General features: G+C 39.5%; 1 long non-coding RNA gene across 2 annotated transcripts; it reads right to left on the bottom strand.

Moving 5' to 3' along the window:
• Positions 1-14476: 14476 nt before the first annotated feature.
• LOC125950315 (uncharacterized) lies at positions 14477-15694 on the bottom strand. 2 transcript variants are annotated; one of them, XR_007468724.1, is made up of 4 exons: positions 15540-15694; positions 15105-15226; positions 14877-15042; positions 14477-14817 (listed from the first exon to the last, which is right to left on the bottom strand). It is a non-coding gene; the product is annotated as an uncharacterized LOC125950315 (long non-coding RNA). The 2 variants fall into 2 exon arrangements; XR_007468723.1 differs by lacking the exon at positions 15540-15694 and having other exon boundaries at positions 15105-15436.
• Between the last annotated feature and the right edge of the window lie 3731 nt (positions 15695-19425).

Genomic DNA, 19425 nt, shown 5'->3' with positions numbered 1-19425 from the left:
CAACGGCCGTAAATTGTTTGAATACATGATGAAACATAACATACCACGTAGTATCACAAGTCAAATCATGTTTTTCTGCTAACAGCGATTCAGCGAGCGTTAATAAAATTACTAATGCGAAATTACTTACTAATGCGAAATTGCCCAGATGATCGCCATCCCAGAATGAATCCACAGATGTTCGTCGTGTCATCCCGCGCCACGATCAGCAGCGACAGCGAGGTCGGTAAAATGATGTGGATACGCTACATCATATATCATCATTGGTGGATCCGGAAGGCGTATGTTTCGGGTGCAGTGATACCAAGTTTCTAACCCGAATAAACAGGACCTGGCACGACAGAGGATGCTGAGCAAAGCGAACTGCTCGAAGAAGAAATACTAACACAGCCGGGAGCTGGTAGAAGATCTCGGTCTAGGATAGAAAACACGGGGAGTAGAGCAATAGAACAACAAACTGCTATTCAAAACGCTACCCTTGAACAGTAAACGAAAATGAAAGATGTTCTCTATCAGTTAGTACAGGCGCAATTGCAGCAAAATATTCTATTGACTAACCTTATCAATTTAAAAGAAAATGAGCTACCAACAGAACGATTAAATGACGACCAATGAACGCATTTGTGATATCGTTTCTTTTTTTGTAATTGGAACACTGTTAATGAATATTATTGCTTGTCTCAAAGCTGTTAATAAATAATATTTCTTCCAAACCACCGAAATCATTTATTTATTGTCAAATGTGGTATTACAATACGACACACTTGATCCATTTTTCCGGTATTCAGCCTACGATGATTTACATAGTCACATGGTAGATCATAACTAAAAGCACCGCACTTCAAATTTACTCAAACGTCGATCGATCAGATCGAGGGTCTTTCTTCTCTCTCGGACGATCTCGGTGAACATTCCAATCGCAAACCGTTCCGGATAGATAGGATTTTTTGGTAATGTTTTCTATTACTATTCGATTAATGCTGCTTTATATTGTTGTGCATGAATTTTCGATCGTATAAGGGACATCCGGACAGACATGATCCATTTTTATATATATGTAGATTTAACAATTAAATAACATTAATAATAATATAATAATAATTAAAATGAAATAATATTCTTTCCACAGCTTGATTCATTCATAAAGTATGTAGATATTGAGCCGGACGGGACTTTTAGCAGGCCGTTGGTAGTAGACAGTTATGATTCGACGTCGGACGACAATTCCGACGTCGACAAAGAAATAGAAGAAGAAATAACCAACGCGGAAGTGCACGTCGAGAAACGTCGTCGAGCCGAGAGAAAACGTCGAGCACGCGCGCCAAGAAAAAAAATGAACAACAAAAAAAACGCAAAGGAAAAAGAATGATAAACTGCAATTATTGCCCTAGGAGCTTCGCTGGAAACTTTGCCCTATATAGACACAATAGGCAAATGCACAAGATTGGCACAAATCAAGTGAAACAATTTAAATGTGACCAATGTGACAAAAGTTTCGTAAGCAGAGAGAATATGGAAGAGCACTCCAGACTACATGAACGAAATTTCCAATGTGGGGAGTGCTCTGAAACTTTCAGAACACATATCCAGTTGGAAAAGCACATGCGTACCCACGGCACACAGCAGGGCTACGATTGTTACATATGTAACAAGAATTTCGCTTACGTGCAAGGCGTAAAAAGACACGTGGAAGTAAAGCATCCAACGGCACACCCCAATGCATTCAAATGTGACACATGTGAAGAAACATTTGGAGACTATAAAATAATGAAATGTCACAGGCGCATGTCTGTACGGTCTTAACAACGGCCGTAAATTGTTTGAATACATGATGAAACATAACATACCACGTAGTATCACAAGTCAAATCATGTTTTTCTGCTAACAGCGATTCAGCGAGCGTTAATAAAATTACTAATGCGAAATTACTTACTAATGCGAAATTGCCCAGATGATCGCCATCCCAGAATGAATCCACAGATGTTCGTCGTGTCATCCCGCGCCACGATCAGCAGCGACAGCGAGGTCGGTAAAATGATGTGGATACGCTACATCATATATCATCATTGGTGGATCCGGAAGGCGTATGTTTCGGGTGCAGTGATACCAAGTTTCTAACCCGAATAAACAGGACCTGGCACGACAGAGGATGCTGAGCAAAGCGAACTGCTCGAAGAAGAAATACTAACACAGCCGGGAGCTGGTAGAAGATCTCGGTCTAGGATAGAAAACACGGGGAGTAGAGCAATAGAACAACAAACTGCTATTCAAAACGCTACCCTTGAACAGTAAACGAAAATGAAAGATGTTCTCTATCAGTTAGTACAGGCGCAATTGCAGCAAAATATTCTATTGACTAACCTTATCAATTTAAAAGAAAATGAGCTACCAACAGAACGATTAAATGACGACCAATGAACGCATTTGTGATATCGTTTCTTTTTTTGTAATTGGAACACTGTTAATGAATATTATTGCTTGTCTCAAAGCTGTTAATAAATAATATTTCTTCCAAACCACCGAAATCATTTATTTATTGTCAAATGTGGTATTACAATACGACACACTTGATCCATTTTTCCGGTATTCAGCCTACGATGATTTACATAGTCACATGGTAGATCATAACTAAAAGCACCGCACTTCAAATTTACTCAAACGTCGATCGATCAGATCGAGGGTCTTTCTTCTCTCTCGGACGATCTCGGTGAACATTCCAATCGCAAACCGTTCCGGATAGATAGGATTTTTTGGTAATGTTTTCTATTACTATTCGGTTAATGCTGCTTTATATTGTTGTGCATGAATTTTCGATCGTATAAGGGACATCCGGACAGACATGATCCATTTTTATATATATGTAGATTTAACAATTAAATAACATTAATAATAATATAATAATAATTAAAATGAAATAATATTCTTTCCACAGCTTGATTCATTCATAAAGTATGTAGATATTGAGCCGGACGGGACTTTTAGCAGGCCGTTGGTAGTAGACAGTTATGATTCGACGTCGGACGACAATTCCGACGTCGACAAAGAAATAGAAGAAGAAATAACCAACGCGGAAGTGCACGTCGAGAAACGTCGTCGAGCCGAGAGAAAACGTCGAGCACGCGCGCCAAGAAAAAAAATGAACAACAAAAAAAACGCAAAGGAAAAAGAATGATAAACTGCAATTATTGCCCTAGGAGCTTCGCTGGAAACTTTGCCCTATATAGACACAATAGGCAAATGCACAAGATTGGCACAAATCAAGTGAAACAATTTAAATGTGACCAATGTGACAAAAGTTTCGTAAGCAGAGAGAATATGGAAGAGCACTCCAGACTACATGAACGAAATTTCCAATGTGGGGAGTGCTCTGAAACTTTCAGAACACATATCCAGTTGGAAAAGCACATGCGTACCCACGGCACACAGCAGGGCTACGATTGTTACATATGTAACAAGAATTTCGCTTACGTGCAAGGCGTAAAAAGACACGTGGAAGTAAAGCATCCAACGGCACACCCCAATGCATTCAAATGTGACACATGTGAAGAAACATTTGGAGACTATAAAATAATGAAATGTCACAGGCGCATGTCTGTACGGTCTTAACAACGGCCGTAAATTGTTTGAATACATGATGAAACATAACATACCACGTAGTATCACAAGTCAAATCATGTTTTTCTGCTAACAGCGATTCAGCGAGCGTTAATAAAATTACTAATGCGAAATTACTTACTAATGCGAAATTGCCCAGATGATCGCCATCCCAGAATGAATCCACAGATGTTCGTCGTGTCATCCCGCGCCACGATCAGCAGCGACAGCGAGGTCGGTAAAATGATGTGGATACGCTACATCATATATCATCATTGGTGGATCCGGAAGGCGTATGTTTCGGGTGCAGTGATACCAAGTTTCTAACCCGAATAAACAGGACCTGGCACGACAGAGGATGCTGAGCAAAGCGAACTGCTCGAAGAAGAAATACTAACACAGCCGGGAGCTGGTAGAAGATCTCGGTCTAGGATAGAAAACACGGGGAGTAGAGCAATAGAACAACAAACTGCTATTCAAAACGCTACCCTTGAACAGTAAACGAAAATGAAAGATGTTCTCTATCAGTTAGTACAGGCGCAATTGCAGCAAAATATTCTATTGACTAACCTTATCAATTTAAAAGAAAATGAGCTACCAACAGAACGATTAAATGACGACCAATGAACGCATTTGTGATATCGTTTCTTTTTTTGTAATTGGAACACTGTTAATGAATATTATTGCTTGTCTCAAAGCTGTTAATAAATAATATTTCTTCCAAACCACCGAAATCATTTATTTATTGTCAAATGTGGTATTACAATACGACACACTTGATCCATTTTTCCGGTATTCAGCCTACGATGATTTACATAGTCACATGGTAGATCATAACTAAAAGCACCGCACTTCAAATTTACTCAAACGTCGATCGATCAGATCGAGGGTCTTTCTTCTCTCTCGGACGATCTCGGTGAACATTCCAATCGCAAACCGTTCCGGATAGATAGGATTTTTTGGTAATGTTTTCTATTACTATTCGGTTAATGCTGCTTTATATTGTTGTGCATGAATTTTCGATCGTATAAGGGACATCCGGACAGACATGATCCATTTTTATATATATGTAGATTTAACAATTAAATAACATTAATAATAATATAATAATAATTAAAATGAAATAATATTCTTTCCACAGCTTGATTCATTCATAAAGTATGTAGATATTGAGCCGGACGGGACTTTTAGCAGGCCGTTGGTAGTAGACAGTTATGATTCGACGTCGGACGACAATTCCGACGTCGACAAAGAAATAGAAGAAGAAATAACCAACGCGGAAGTGCACGTCGAGAAACGTCGTCGAGCCGAGAGAAAACGTCGAGCACGCGCGCCAAGAAAAAAAATGAACAACAAAAAAAACGCAAAGGAAAAAGAATGATAAACTGCAATTATTGCCCTAGGAGCTTCGCTGGAAACTTTGCCCTATATAGACACAATAGGCAAATGCACAAGATTGGCACAAATCAAGTGAAACAATTTAAATGTGACCAATGTGACAAAAGTTTCGTAAGCAGAGAGAATATGGAAGAGCACTCCAGACTACATGAACGAAATTTCCAATGTGGGGAGTGCTCTGAAACTTTCAGAACACATATCCAGTTGGAAAAGCACATGCGTACCCACGGCACACAGCAGGGCTACGATTGTTACATATGTAACAAGAATTTCGCTTACGTGCAAGGCGTAAAAAGACACGTGGAAGTAAAGCATCCAACGGCACACCCCAATGCATTCAAATGTGACACATGTGAAGAAACATTTGGAGACTATAAAATAATGAAATGTCACAGGCGCATGTCTGTACGGTCTTAACAACGGCCGTAAATTGTTTGAATACATGATGAAACATAACATACCACGTAGTATCACAAGTCAAATCATGTTTTTCTGCTAACAGCGATTCAGCGAGCGTTAATAAAATTACTAATGCGAAATTACTTACTAATGCGAAATTGCCCAGATGATCGCCATCCCAGAATGAATCCACAGATGTTCGTCGTGTCATCCCGCGCCACGATCAGCAGCGACAGCGAGGTCGGTAAAATGATGTGGATACGCTACATCATATATCATCATTGGTGGATCCGGAAGGCGTATGTTTCGGGTGCAGTGATACCAAGTTTCTAACCCGAATAAACAGGACCTGGCACAACAGAGGATGCTGAGCAAAGCGAACTGCTCGAAGAAGAAATACTAACACAGCCGGGAGCTGGTAGAAGATCTCGGTCTAGGATAGAAAACACGGGGAGTAGAGCAATAGAACAACAAACTGCTATTCAAAACGCTACCCTTGAACAGTAAACGAAAATGAAAGATGTTCTCTATCAGTTAGTACAGGCGCAATTGCAGCAAAATATTCTATTGACTAACCTTATCAATTTAAAAGAAAATGAGCTACCAACAGAACGATTAAATGACGACCAATGAACGCATTTGTGATATCGTTTCTTTTTTTGTAATTGGAACACTGTTAATGAATATTATTGCTTGTCTCAAAGCTGTTAATAAATAATATTTCTTCCAAACCACCGAAATCATTTATTTATTGTCAAATGTGGTATTACAATACGACACACTTGATCCATTTTTCCGGTATTCAGCCTACGATGATTTACATAGTCACATGGTAGATCATAACTAAAAGCACCGCACTTCAAATTTACTCAAACGTCGATCGATCAGATCGAGGGTCTTTCTTCTCTCTCGGACGATCTCGGTGAACATTCCAATCGCAAACCGTTCCGGATAGATAGGATTTTTTGGTAATGTTTTCTATTACTATTCGGTTAATGCTGCTTTATATTGTTGTGCATGAATTTTCGATCGTATAAGGGACATCCGGACAGACATGATCCATTTTTATATATATGTAGATTTAACAATTAAATAACATTAATAATAATATAATAATAATTAAAATGAAATAATATTCTTTCCACAGCTTGATTTCATAAAGTATGTAGGTATTGAGCCGGACGGCACTTTAAGCAGGCCGTTGGTAGTAGACAAGTATGATTCGACGTCGGACGACAATTCCGACGTCGACAAAGAAATACACAACGAAGAAATAGAAGAAGAAATAACCAACGCGGAAGTGCACGTCGAGGAACAAAGCACGCGCGCCACTTATGCACAAAAGATAAACTGCCAATATTGCCCTAGGAGCTTCGCTGGAAACTTTGCCCTATATAGACACAATAGGCAAATGCACAAGATTGGCACAATTCAAGAGAAACAATTTAAATGTGACCAATGTCACAAAAGTTTCGCAACCAGAAGCCTGATGGAAGCGCACTCCAAAATACATGAACGAAATTTTCAATGTGGGGAGTGCTCCGAAACTTTCAAGACATATAGACAGTTGGAAAAACACATGGGTACCCACGGCACAAAGCAAGGCTACGATTGTTACATATGTAACAAGAATTTCACTTACGCGAATGCCGTAAAAAGACACGTGCAAGTAAAGCATCCAACGGCATACCCCAATTCCTTTCAATGTGACACATGTGGAGAAACATTTGAAAACTATGGACAAATGCAATTTCACAGGCGCACTCACGAGCCAACAATAGAAAAGTTGTACTTTTGTGAGAAACGCTCCTATGTTGCATGCTAGCAAAACACAAAATTATAAAAAGATACGAGTGTAGTGAGTGAGTGTGGAAACACGTTCCAAAGATATTCACTTATGCACACTGTGCACACTGTGCAATAACATCTGTAAGACCCAAAGTGCCATGTGCAAACACAGGAGATTGGTGCATAAAATCTCGAAGGCAGAGGTGGAAATCTCCCAATCGGAACAGAGTCCACAGGCTAAACAGTTCCCGTGCAAGCTGTGCAATAGAGTGTATAAGACCCATAGTGCTGTGTGCAAGCACATGAGATTGGTGCATAAAATCTCGAAGGCAGAGGTGGAAATCTCCCCATCGGAACAGAGTCCACAGGCCCAACAGTTCCCTTGCAAGCTGTGCAATAGAGTGTATAAGACCCATAGTGCCATGTGCAAGCACATGAGATTGGTGCATAAAATCTCGAAGGCAGAGGTGGAAATCTCCCCATCGGAACAGAGTCCACAGGCCCAACAGTTCCCTTGCAAGCTGTGTGATAAAATGTACAAGACACATAGTGCCATGTGCAAGCACAGGAGATTGACACATAAGATCTCGAAGGCAACGAAGGTTCGATCGTCTAGCTGTTCTGGGCGATAAGCGATAAAAGGCCAATAACGAACAGGCAAAAAGCAGAACAGTCCGTGCCGTCCGTCCGGTCATCCGAGAGCAATCCGCACCGCCGACAACAGCCCTGTCTATCGATGTAAGTATGATCTTTCAATTTTGATAGTTGTTTGTTGGCTAATTACACGATTCTACTTTCACAGAGTGTACAGTACCGCAACAGGCAAAAACAATGTAGCGAATGCCATCCAAGGTGAGCCAGCGGTTCGACGATATGCTGTTTGCGGGTTCATGAATGATATGCTGTTTGCGGGTTTGCGGGTGATACATTTCTTCTTCTTCACAATGGCCGGTAAGTCGTTTCGCCCCGGTAAGCCGGTCGGTAAGAATAGTTCTCAAGAGAGTAGTTACTATTTTTCTTACCTTTTATTCGAAGTTTCCTCTATTAATGGGCATTACTACGCATATGTCATACTTATTATGTCATACATATTCTAGCTGGTCGTCTAGAATAGAGGCAATCCAACGAAAAATAACCCGGTACGCGTTAAAGAAGTTGCCCTAGGTGAGCCTCGATAACATGCCCAGCTACAATGTAAGCTGTCTCCTTCTGCGCCTTGAACCTCTTACGAAACGCCTTCGTAACCACCAGGCATTCCTTGTAAAATTAAGAATAAATGTTCCCGGGCAAGCAGCCCGGTATCGTCAGGCTCTTGTTTTCCAGCACGCTAGCCACCTCTTCGGAGCCCACGAGCCCATCGCTGCAATGTCGCGTAGCTTTAACGATGTGGCGGCTTACTTCGACTTTAATGTTTGTCTATCAGATTTCAGGGAGCGCCCGAGATTCGCATGACCATACTTCACGCGCACTAACCTGTTTGTCATTATATTGTACTGTACTTCACCTTGTAGTTTGTAATCTATGTAATTTCATAGCTCATATTGCCGATGCTGGCCAATGAGCCTAATAAATAAATAACAAATAACAAATAACAAATACTTCAAATTGAAGCAGTCCCATGTTGGATATTAATTCATGGTTTACTCCACACCACCCCTACTTTATTTACAAAAGTGAGAACATTTCAACAGTGGCTTAGCCGCGACAAGCCTGACGTGGTTTCTGAGTTAATATTCTCTTATCGTATGACTGAGTTCATGTCTGTACGGTCTTAACAACGGCCGTAAATTGTTTGAATACATGATGAAACATAACATACCACGTAGTATCACAAGTCAAATCATGTTTTTCTGCTAACAGCGATTCAGCGAGCGTTAATAAAATTACTAATGCGAAATTACTTACTAATGCGAAATTGCCCAGATGATCGCCATCCCAGAATGAATCCACAGATGTTCGTCGTGTCATCCCGCGCCACGATCAGCAGCGACAGCGAGGTCGGTAAAATGATGTGGATACGCTACATCATATATCATCATTGGTGGATCCGGAAGGCGTATGTTTCGGGTGCAGTGATACCAAGTTTCTAACCCGAATAAACAGGACCTGGCACGACAGAGGATGCTGAGCAAAGCGAACTGCTCGAAGAAGAAATACTAACACAGCCGGGAGCTGGTAGAAGATCTCGGTCTAGGATAGAAAACACGGGGAGTAGAGCAATAGAACAACAAACTGCTATTCAAAACGCTACCCTTGAACAGTAAACGAAAATGAAAGATGTTCTCTATCAGTTAGTACAGGCGCAATTGCAGCAAAATATTCTATTGACTAACCTTATCAATTTAAAAGAAAATGAGCTACCAACAGAACGATTAAATGACGACCAATGAACGCATTTGTGATATCGTTTCTTTTTTTTGTAATTGGAACACTGTTAATGAATATTGTTGCTTGTCTCAAAGCTGTTAATAAATAATATTTCTTCCAAACCACCGAAATCGGCCTCCCATATTTCAAACGATCGCTCTATTACTCGCGACCTACACGGGCGCGAGAAAGCTGAGAATGAAATGCGAATGAAAAAGTTGAGAATGTCAAATCCCATACATTTGTGACATTCTACTTGTATTTTTACATTTCCATTGGTATGGGATTTGACATTCTCAACTTTTTTATTTTCAGCTTTCTCGCGCCCGTGTAGGTCGCGAGTTATGCACCTTCGATTAAAAATACTGTTCTCGGACAGCTGGAGATGGATTCCTATAAGGTGTCAAGAGGAGATCCTCCTGTGGATATTCAGCGTCCCCAAGTAGCAATGATTTTTGCATTTTATTTCGTAGAGCTGACAACGATCAAGCCATGGACGGCAAACATGTTACCATCAAAACAAACCATCTGGAACCGGCTCATTCTATCACAATTATAAGAATTCGTTCAGTATTGTGCCGATGGCAATCGTAAACGCATTATGAACTATAAATTCTTAATGGAGTGGGAAGCAATCAATGGAAGGGTTTCAGGCGGAGGAGTGTTTTTGATTTTTTTTCGAACACAGAATTTTATCGCCGTCTTATTAACAAGCGGCTACACATTCTAGAGCTACAAAAATAACCGGAACTGACATTACCCAGTCATACGTTCTAGCGGGATATGATGTATTTCCGTTAACGAACAATTTAATGAAGCCTTTTAGCCGAAAGAGTTTAACTAGAGAACAGGCAATATTCAATTTCCGACTGAGTTTTGCATTACAATAGCATGAACACTAACGTGTTCTTCAAAGTGGAATTTTTCCTGGGCAAACTTCTATATCCAGAAGCGTTAGAATGGTTTTATAAAGAAGCCACAAATATGTGCACCGCGAAAGTAACTCTGGAGGAAGGCGAAACTACATACCAGCTGAAGGAAGCCCCACTGATGACCGATGTTACCTTAAGCTAGGCAATATAATTAAAGAAATTGAGTAATAATTTAACAAATGTGTAACAGATAGTGTTTTTAATGGAATCGTGTATCAAGTTAGATAAAAATGCGAGCGATAGTTTGAAGCGATAGGGGCGGCACACGGCGAATGAACATCGTAAAAAACTGCTTAACATCGGCCAGGACAACAATCTAAATGAAAGCGTACCGGGTCCTAGCAACCGGCCACATTCAATAGATGATGTGCCCCATGCAGGATACCAGTGACTGAATTTCAAGAACGTGAAGGAAGTAAAAAAGTAAAGCATATGTGATAGGGACAGTGACAGTGACAATCCCCCCCACCGAGTTCGAACGATGACTCCAGTTCGAACGAAGGAATTGTAAATGTGCTCCAAAATCTGGAACAAGATGAAGAGGTCGTGCGCGAAAAGTTAAGAATTTGGGCCAACAGCATCAGCCAATGGCAGCTGCGGGGATTGCTTCACATACTCCACGAACCACACCCGTCGCTGCCTTTGGATCCAAGAACGTTTTTGGGCACGCCAACAGAATCGGCTTCAATGTTCTAGATGGATGGCAGTAGCTATTGGCACAATGGTTTAGGTAATTATTACATAAATGTAATTAACAGTTCAACAGACTAACGTTTTTTTTATCATTTTGAAGCGCTGCCTTAGCTATGCTTTCCGTTCGTTGAACACCCCCCATCTTGTTGAATTGAAACATTGATGACATGCAGGTATTCAACAATGGAAAAAACAGAAGTGACCCATCCTAACAAACGTCTACGAAGAGCCAAACCTGGCTGTTTTCTTAGCAGGCGTTTACTATGGATTGCACAAGCCGAAGCTGGTTCAGACGTGTTTAGATCTCTTTACAACGAAATTTAGTTTGACTTCAAATGAAGACACGCAAGTTTTATAACATGGAGACCACGTTTACAAAACTTAGAGAGTAAAGGTACAGTAAAGTGGCAATCTGCCGAAGTTAATTGTTTAGATAGCAGATTAGATAAAGTACAATTGCCTTGCGAATTCAACAAAAAAATTCGGCCTCTTTCTGCAATGGCGCATTGAAAAGGGACCAAAATTTAAATCGTTTTTGAATTACGCGGATGTTGCAATTCTTAAAGATTTCGTTCCAGAAAATGATTTGTTATAACTTAAATATTCGCATGTCAATGTAAAAATTTGTTCTAATATTTAAAAAATCATTTACGATTAGCTAGACAACATTTAAAGAAAAGAAAAATACTATAAGGAAACTAACACAATTACCAGCAACATTCACTTACTAACACGTGGATGTGGTGGATGAAGTAGAACGATTTGGACCATTACCTGCAATATCAACTTATCCTTTTGAAAATAGTTTAGCAGAATTGAAAAAAAAATTAAATCTTGTAGACGTCCCTTACAACAGTTAGCTAATAGAATTCAAGAATGCCTTCTTTGTAAAAATATAGTTCCACCTAACATATAGTTCCGTGATGTATCCTAAGTTATCGAAACCTAATCAGCTAAATAGATCCCAATATAAAGTAGTTAACTTAATAAGTAATTTTACATTGAAGCATGGGGTGGCGGTTGACAAATGATTTCTAAGTTCTAATAAAAAGGTTATTGCTATGCATTTTGCAACTGATGGTAATATAGTTCATGGTTGCGAACTGCATAACACATAACCCTTTTATGAAGACTTAGAGGACTGTACTGTGATGTTGTCCGATCTCCTGATCCAATCATTCGATGGATAACATCCGGTTGCAAGAAGCGCTTCAAAGAAAACAATCGACCAGACAATTCCCAGTGTGGCTTAGCAAATTATGTATGATGATGGCAATACCACATATGATGGATAATCACCATCGTGTAATTGTAGTTCCGGCCACAATAAGAAAGGTAGTTCAGAGAGCAATCAATGTAAAACTAAGTAAAACATGATATCAAATGTAAAACATAAAAGTGGATATCCCGTCGATGAACTTTTGAAAAATTATTTTGCTCTAAGATCTATTGAGGAGAAATCATTTTAGAACTATTATTACTTATAACATGAGAGATCTACGACCAAAGTTAGAAAATTTGACGCAAATATGTTGCAAAAACGAAAAAAACCATCAAGCGAAAATTCAACGTTTCCCCGCATAAAATGCGAAACAAATGCGTTCAAAGCCCTCAGATCACAGTGTGCGGAACAAAATAGGATATACAATCGAAATTCGAGTACACCCTATTATCGGCATTCTGTAACGCCTCTGGTGTTCCTCAGAGAGGAAATTTGGGATCATTACTGTTCATATTGTTCATTAATGATGTCTATGTTTGGCTTCCTTCTGAGGGTCATGGTCATTCTCATGTATGTTGACGATCTAAAGCTGTTTGTCCCGGTCCATGACTTATCTGATTGACATTATCTCTAATCACTGTTCGACATATTTGTTGGCTGGTGCCGAGCCAATCACATGTGTTTAAATATCAGCAAAGGTATGTAGCGGCCTAACCTGCCCAGATGCGGTCATCTGGGCAGGCGTAATTAGTGTTCGCTAGTGTGAGTTATAAAGGAGCGCGCAGGCAACTGTTCGTCTTCTTTTGACTCTTTTCTCAATGCTTTTCTGTATGTCGACTGTGGTCGTCGCGGTGCAACGCCGTGTGACAAAAATGTCAGGTTATATAGCGGGTTATAAGAGTATTATAGCAAGAAATGGAATAAAGTGCGCGGGCTTCCTCCGTTCCAGCTTTTTTTAATACTAAACAGATCGGAGGAAGCACGCTTTTTTTAACTGCTGAACGCAGCACTGTTCAAAATTAGTTTCCCCAAAATTAGTTCCTTTTTGAGTTTCCCCGGATCCGAAATCTCGCCGCAGTGGCACCGGCGATACTGTACGTAAACGCTTCGATCAGTTCGAACGCCCAAGAACCTGTGTCCTCCGGGCAACATGGCCAAACGCGACCTCAACTTCGACCTCCTGACTTGTCGAATAAAACAACTTCGACTTTTACTTAATAAAGTTTTACGTTATTAGTTAAGGGGCTGCACACGATGCCCAGCCCGTTACAGGTAGTTTTAAAGGGGATCCTACCCCCACACACTGCCAGGGAGGGAACCCGTTGTCCATTATGGAGAAGAACAGTCGATAGCTCATCCACTAGGAATCCACTAGCGAGTATTGTAGCTCAACAGACATCAAGCTAATCTATGCAATGCTTTTGTAACCCCCAGAAAAAAGCGAATTAGAGACAAAATAGATCAATGTTAAACAGGTTTATAATTAGTCAACTGGCGACAAGTTGGAAACAGAGTTGACAAAGAATCTAATGATATATCAGACCACTCCAAATTCGACTACCGGCAAAACAGCATCAGAAATGCTTTTTGGATTCAATATAAGGGATAAAGCTCCTTAATCAGACGAACTAAAGGACGCTGTCGAAGAAATAGCTGATAGGGATAAGGATTAAAAGGAAAAAGCAAAATCCTACACTGAACATGGCCGATATAGCATTAATAAGAGGTGAAGCTGAATAAACAAACATCAAGTTTCGGTCCTGAAGTTTACGAGGTTGTTCAAAGATAGGGAAGAGATGTAGAAGTATGTTCACAGGGCTTGGGATTTTAATATCATAGAAATATAGCTCATTTTAAACGCATAACACCGGGGTACAGTCAACAAGATATTCAACAGCCATGGAATCAAGCACTAAGAGGACACCGGCCCAAACAGCGTAAGAACTGTAAAATCGACCAAAGCAGTGGAAATGAGAATTAAAAGAAATGATACTTTTCCCTCTTTTTGTGATGTGGTATAGTGAGAGTATGTTCACGAGTTTCCGAATAAATAAAAATGAGAAACTCGAATGTGAGACTGCGAGTAAAACGAACATCCGTACAATTACAAAAAACACATACAAGAGAGAAAAACAAGAAAAAAATATCGTCATCGAAAAATACAACAAAATATAATGGAATAATGTAAGGACTTACTGTGAAGACTTTTGCGAGTTAGGAGCCGCGACTTGTGCTTATCAAGAAACGGATAGAAGCACGTCAATTAGAGAAGGCCGACTAGCTAGCGTTCAGCACCATGCGGCTAGGCCAATCTAAAAAGCAATGTGGAGCGTTTAATTTTTTTAAACTTACTTTTGTTGAATGGCAGGCTTCATTAAGTGTTCGCTGTAAATACGCTGTCCACTTCGATGGCTTCAATGATTTCTGATGAAAAGACAACATGCGATTAAACCAAATCCGAAATGATTCATCAGATACAGTACCTGAGTAATGTAGATTATAAAGCAGAACTTTTCTTTTACATAGAGCAATGCTGAAATTTTGAACAAACATCTACCCAAATGAACGGCCTTTACGGCTTACTGCGGCTCATTTTTCAGAACTACTTCTCAAGGCACCCGTGGCAGCGTAATGAAGGCATGGAACAAGCTAAAAAGAACAATTAAAACACGACTATCATACTGTTATAATTCCCGGCATAACTATCTTACCGGCAAATGCACTTCCGATCAATTTCATGTTTTTCGGTATATTTCATCTGGACACTGTTCTCAACTAATATCAAAAGCACATCTTTATATTTCACCGTAGCACGAATCGCGATCTACGCGATCTGCAAAAGAAATATTAGGGCACACAGTCAACGGTTTGGCTTAGCATCAGATCTGCAGGAAACATGCCCGCACGTATCACAAAGGGGTTCACTCCAACGACGCCATTTTGTTTCTGCACTGTTTTCTGCGCCATAGTTAAAAACGCACCACTCGCAAACAAAGCCAATTGTCTGTTTTCAATCTTTACCAGGCTGCTTCGTTTCTTGCACCAATTTTTCCCTGGAATGAAATCGACCGTACCCTATTGAAGCACACACACACACAACCGCTTCCAAAAATCCTCGTGGCTAGAGTTCTACAAAAAAGACTCACCTGCATTTTTAAAATCCTTCCACTTAACCGATTTTTAAACAAAGTACAATGATGCACCATGTTAATAGTAATCTCTGCACCTAATTGCACTAAAACACCACTTAAAAAACCGCATAAAGCCGCTTGCGTTCGGCAGACTACGCAGAGCACAAATTTCAGAAGGCCATCTTTGTTCCCTTGCTCTCGTACTCTTGCATACTTTGATAAATGCGCGTTTTTATCGTTTGGGGTAGGCCGTTGCCAGAGAGAGATGACGCGAACGTGAGAAGAGTCAGGTCTAGTTTTCATCGTCCGCGATAGCTGAAAAACTGTTGCAGATATATCGTGCTTCTTTTTTTCACAGGGACAACATTTTAAAACGTTATTTAACTGACGGTTTGGATGCCTCACTGAGGCTGTTGGTGGGCAGAAGTCGTGAAATGTTTTTTTTTCAAGCTGATCAGCGTTTTCCTGTGACCTGAATGTATTTCAGTGTTGTTGTAAAAGTCAATCATGCTAATTTAAACAAAAAATCGCTCTAGAAAAACAGCCACCCAAATGTACTTTCTATAAAATCGATTCTAAATGATCTAAGATTGACCATCTTGACTCTATTTAAAACCATAGTTAGTCACATTTAGACCGAAATGCCTATGCAACAAATGAAGTAAATGATGATTCAGATGTAAAAGACCACAGGGCATTTTCATTTCAGCGGCAAGTGACACATGTGTAGTTGCATGAAAGGGATGAAATGAAGAACATGAGACATTCTGAACATTTCACCAACTCGATTGGTTTTATAATAAAACATGTTTTGTAAACTATGGAATGGAATCATCATCAATTACCTTTGCCATGAGCCATCAGGTTTTACGACAAGTATGTCCGCAAAGGCAACGCCCGTATCGCATCGTGCCAAGGCTATACCATTTCAATCATTGGACTTTACTACATTATGCCATTTAACTATTATTGCAGAATGTTCAATCAACTAGCAATTTACCTAGGGCTAGAACATAAATACCCGCGACAACATGCAGCATCCGCTTTTGTAATTGGGTGTCAAATGAAAGAAAGTTATGTAAGACTATAATTTTATACCTACCAAATCTCAAATCTAATTCAACCGTTCTGTCAAATCTATACTTACATTTCATAAAAAAATATCCATTTCAGTTTCGGAGGAGTAAAGCCAATCAATCGACTCCATTATATAACATTTTCAGGTACAGTTTATGTTTTAATTGCAAATAGATCAATTCAAAATACGAGGAATACTAACAATAATAATCGAGATATTCTTACCATTCTTACTTTAACTAATCCAAAATGAAATAATGCAGTACTGTATTACAATCAATATTATGACAAAACGACGCGTGATCCTGCCATGGCTCTATACGTAAAGTATTCGCTCTATTCACTTACAACTATGATATACCTGTACCAACTCCGGATTCATTCATCATCTCCAAATCATTTTGCCTCTACCGTTCTATCTCTTGCCATTTCATTACTATTAAAATCTGCAATTCAAGTTGCTTTACAGTTCCTATCTATTGCGTTTTAGTTGTCAATTCCTATACTATACCTAATCGATTATCTGCCTTTTTCCACTCCTTTTAATTAATTCTGATTCATTTTGAAAGCTATCCTACGCCTATTTTCCTAGCTTTTGGTCCCTCGCTATCCTCAATAAACCGCATCGTCAGCGTTAATCACCATCAATGTCACCACCACCAAACCTTTGCAGCGAAAATCAGGAATGCCAGCACGTCTCTAGATCTTCCAAATACAGGCTGATATATCCATTGTGTTGTTTAAGCTCTCATCCAATTGTATATCCTGAATAGTTTCGTAACTATCGTAAATTGCAGGATGTTTGATGTTCCTACATTGTCGGGTAACTGATATGACGAAATGTTTTTCCAGGAACCGCAATTAAGCGATAATTATTCATAGTTGTAGCCACATAGTTGTGTCAGGAGATCGTTGCACATCGAAATTCTTCGATCAATCGAGATTTATCTCCATCTATTTCTCTACTGTAGCTGGCAGACGTGAATTGCAAAGTAATTTCTTCCGGTTAGTGATTTCAATCAGTGTGTGATCCATTTCACTATAAACGATAATTCAATCAACTCGTTCAGTATGTTGTTGCAGGATCGTTCCAGATAATGAATTTCTTCTTTGTTTCTGTCCTAATGTGCTTTCGCTGTAATGTTACTTCGGTTTTATTTTTACTATAGAGCATGGCGATCGCTTGTAACATTACGTTGAGCACTTGCCTTTTCGGCACCAAAGCTTCATAGTGCTTTAAAGCAGTTGTGCTCTCATTATGCGTGTCGATGCTGCTTCCAGACTCCCAATCTATCGATGTTGCTCCACAATAACAGCAGGATGGCCAATGTTGAATAACTAATGTAGCAATGTTGTCGAAGAGCTTCTTTTGGTGATTCTTCGTTATAGAACGTTGTCTGTTGTCGTTGAATTCAATTGAATTTCGTTGTCGCAAATGATGAAGCGATCGTCATCATCTTCTTATGATGAAGCGATCGTTTCATGCACGATAATTGTATAATCAATAGCATTGGTACCGGCAAAGCATGATTTTCTTATCGCTAAGGTAGGGGAGGACAGTTGAAGCGATAAAACTTAGATTTGGCTTGAGGATATAAGATCACCTAATCCCTACACTGTTATACTAATAACTATGAGTTAACGTGCTTATGCTTAATATTAATTATAAAATATATAGTTCCTTCCTCTAGTAGATTCCCATTGAAGAGACGGATTCGAATCGAAACTCTGCCATGATTGAGAGGTTTACGAGAAGCTGTATGAGTGTGAGCTGTACGACGTGTGAGAGGTTTACGTGAAGCGCGAATGGAGTATCAAACACACCGAAGAATTGGGCCTCCCTTTGAGCCATGATTGATTCTATGAAAATAACAAAGAAGAAAAAAACGTGTAAATTTCTTGAAAAATGACAAATAAATGTGCACTCCACGTCGTCGCATTTGCAAAAATAACAATACACATACCTTGAGTTTAGATGAATCGTACTCGATACCTTCTCTCTGGTAGTTGACATTCTACTCATTGTTTCATCGATGCGGAGAAACGTTTTCTGGTCTGTAGTTGAGACATGTTTCTCACATCTCAGATGATGCTGGCTGGCTTGGGTTGCCTTTACTTTCAAGTTGCCGTTACATTGTAGTTTACAACATTATCCAATCTTTTGTTCAGTGGTTCTTGTTGTTGATGTAATCACATTTCTTTACATTTTTTGTTTATGGTCAATATTAGTAATAAAGAATGTTATTTTTAGAAAGATTTTTTTTCTAAAATCATAAAAGAGCAAATCTATTGTATTGGTATTCTCTCGTCCTTGGTCATTCAAGGGACCGCTATGGTTATTACATTGAATATTATTGATGTTATAGTTTCAACGTTAATAGTCTTGTGTTATGTTTAAGGCACTCTTGTTCAGAAAAGATGTATTTCATTTTATGAACTAAGAGAAATTATTTGGAATGTTTTTCTCTCAGGTACCAAAAGCAAATAGACAAGCGTAACTATGGCCTTGTTTTGATTATTCTTAACTAATTTGACTACCCAAGCAGGGATGGGGCATTCTAGATGGATAAGACGCCTTATTAGCTACGATAGTTATCGGAAGACGGGTTAAACGGGAGACATAACTAGCGGTCACCCCATTAGTAACATCCGATCGTGCAATTGATCGCTCTCGATCTATTTAATTAGCAATAACCATCTAATCAGCAAAATAGTTGTGAAAAAATAGGAATAGTTAAATAGTGAGCGTGAGAACAGCCGCTCAACACGGATTGGTGGCGCCTGAAATCGCGCAACTAAGCAGGGCCATAGCAGCATGGATAAA

This window comes from Anopheles darlingi, chromosome 2 (genome assembly GCF_943734745.1).
Source record: "Anopheles darlingi chromosome 2, idAnoDarlMG_H_01, whole genome shotgun sequence".
In the NCBI taxonomy this organism is placed as follows: Eukaryota; Metazoa; Arthropoda; class Insecta; order Diptera; family Culicidae; genus Anopheles; species Anopheles darlingi.
This window is presented reverse-complemented; position numbering and strand designations above follow the sequence as displayed.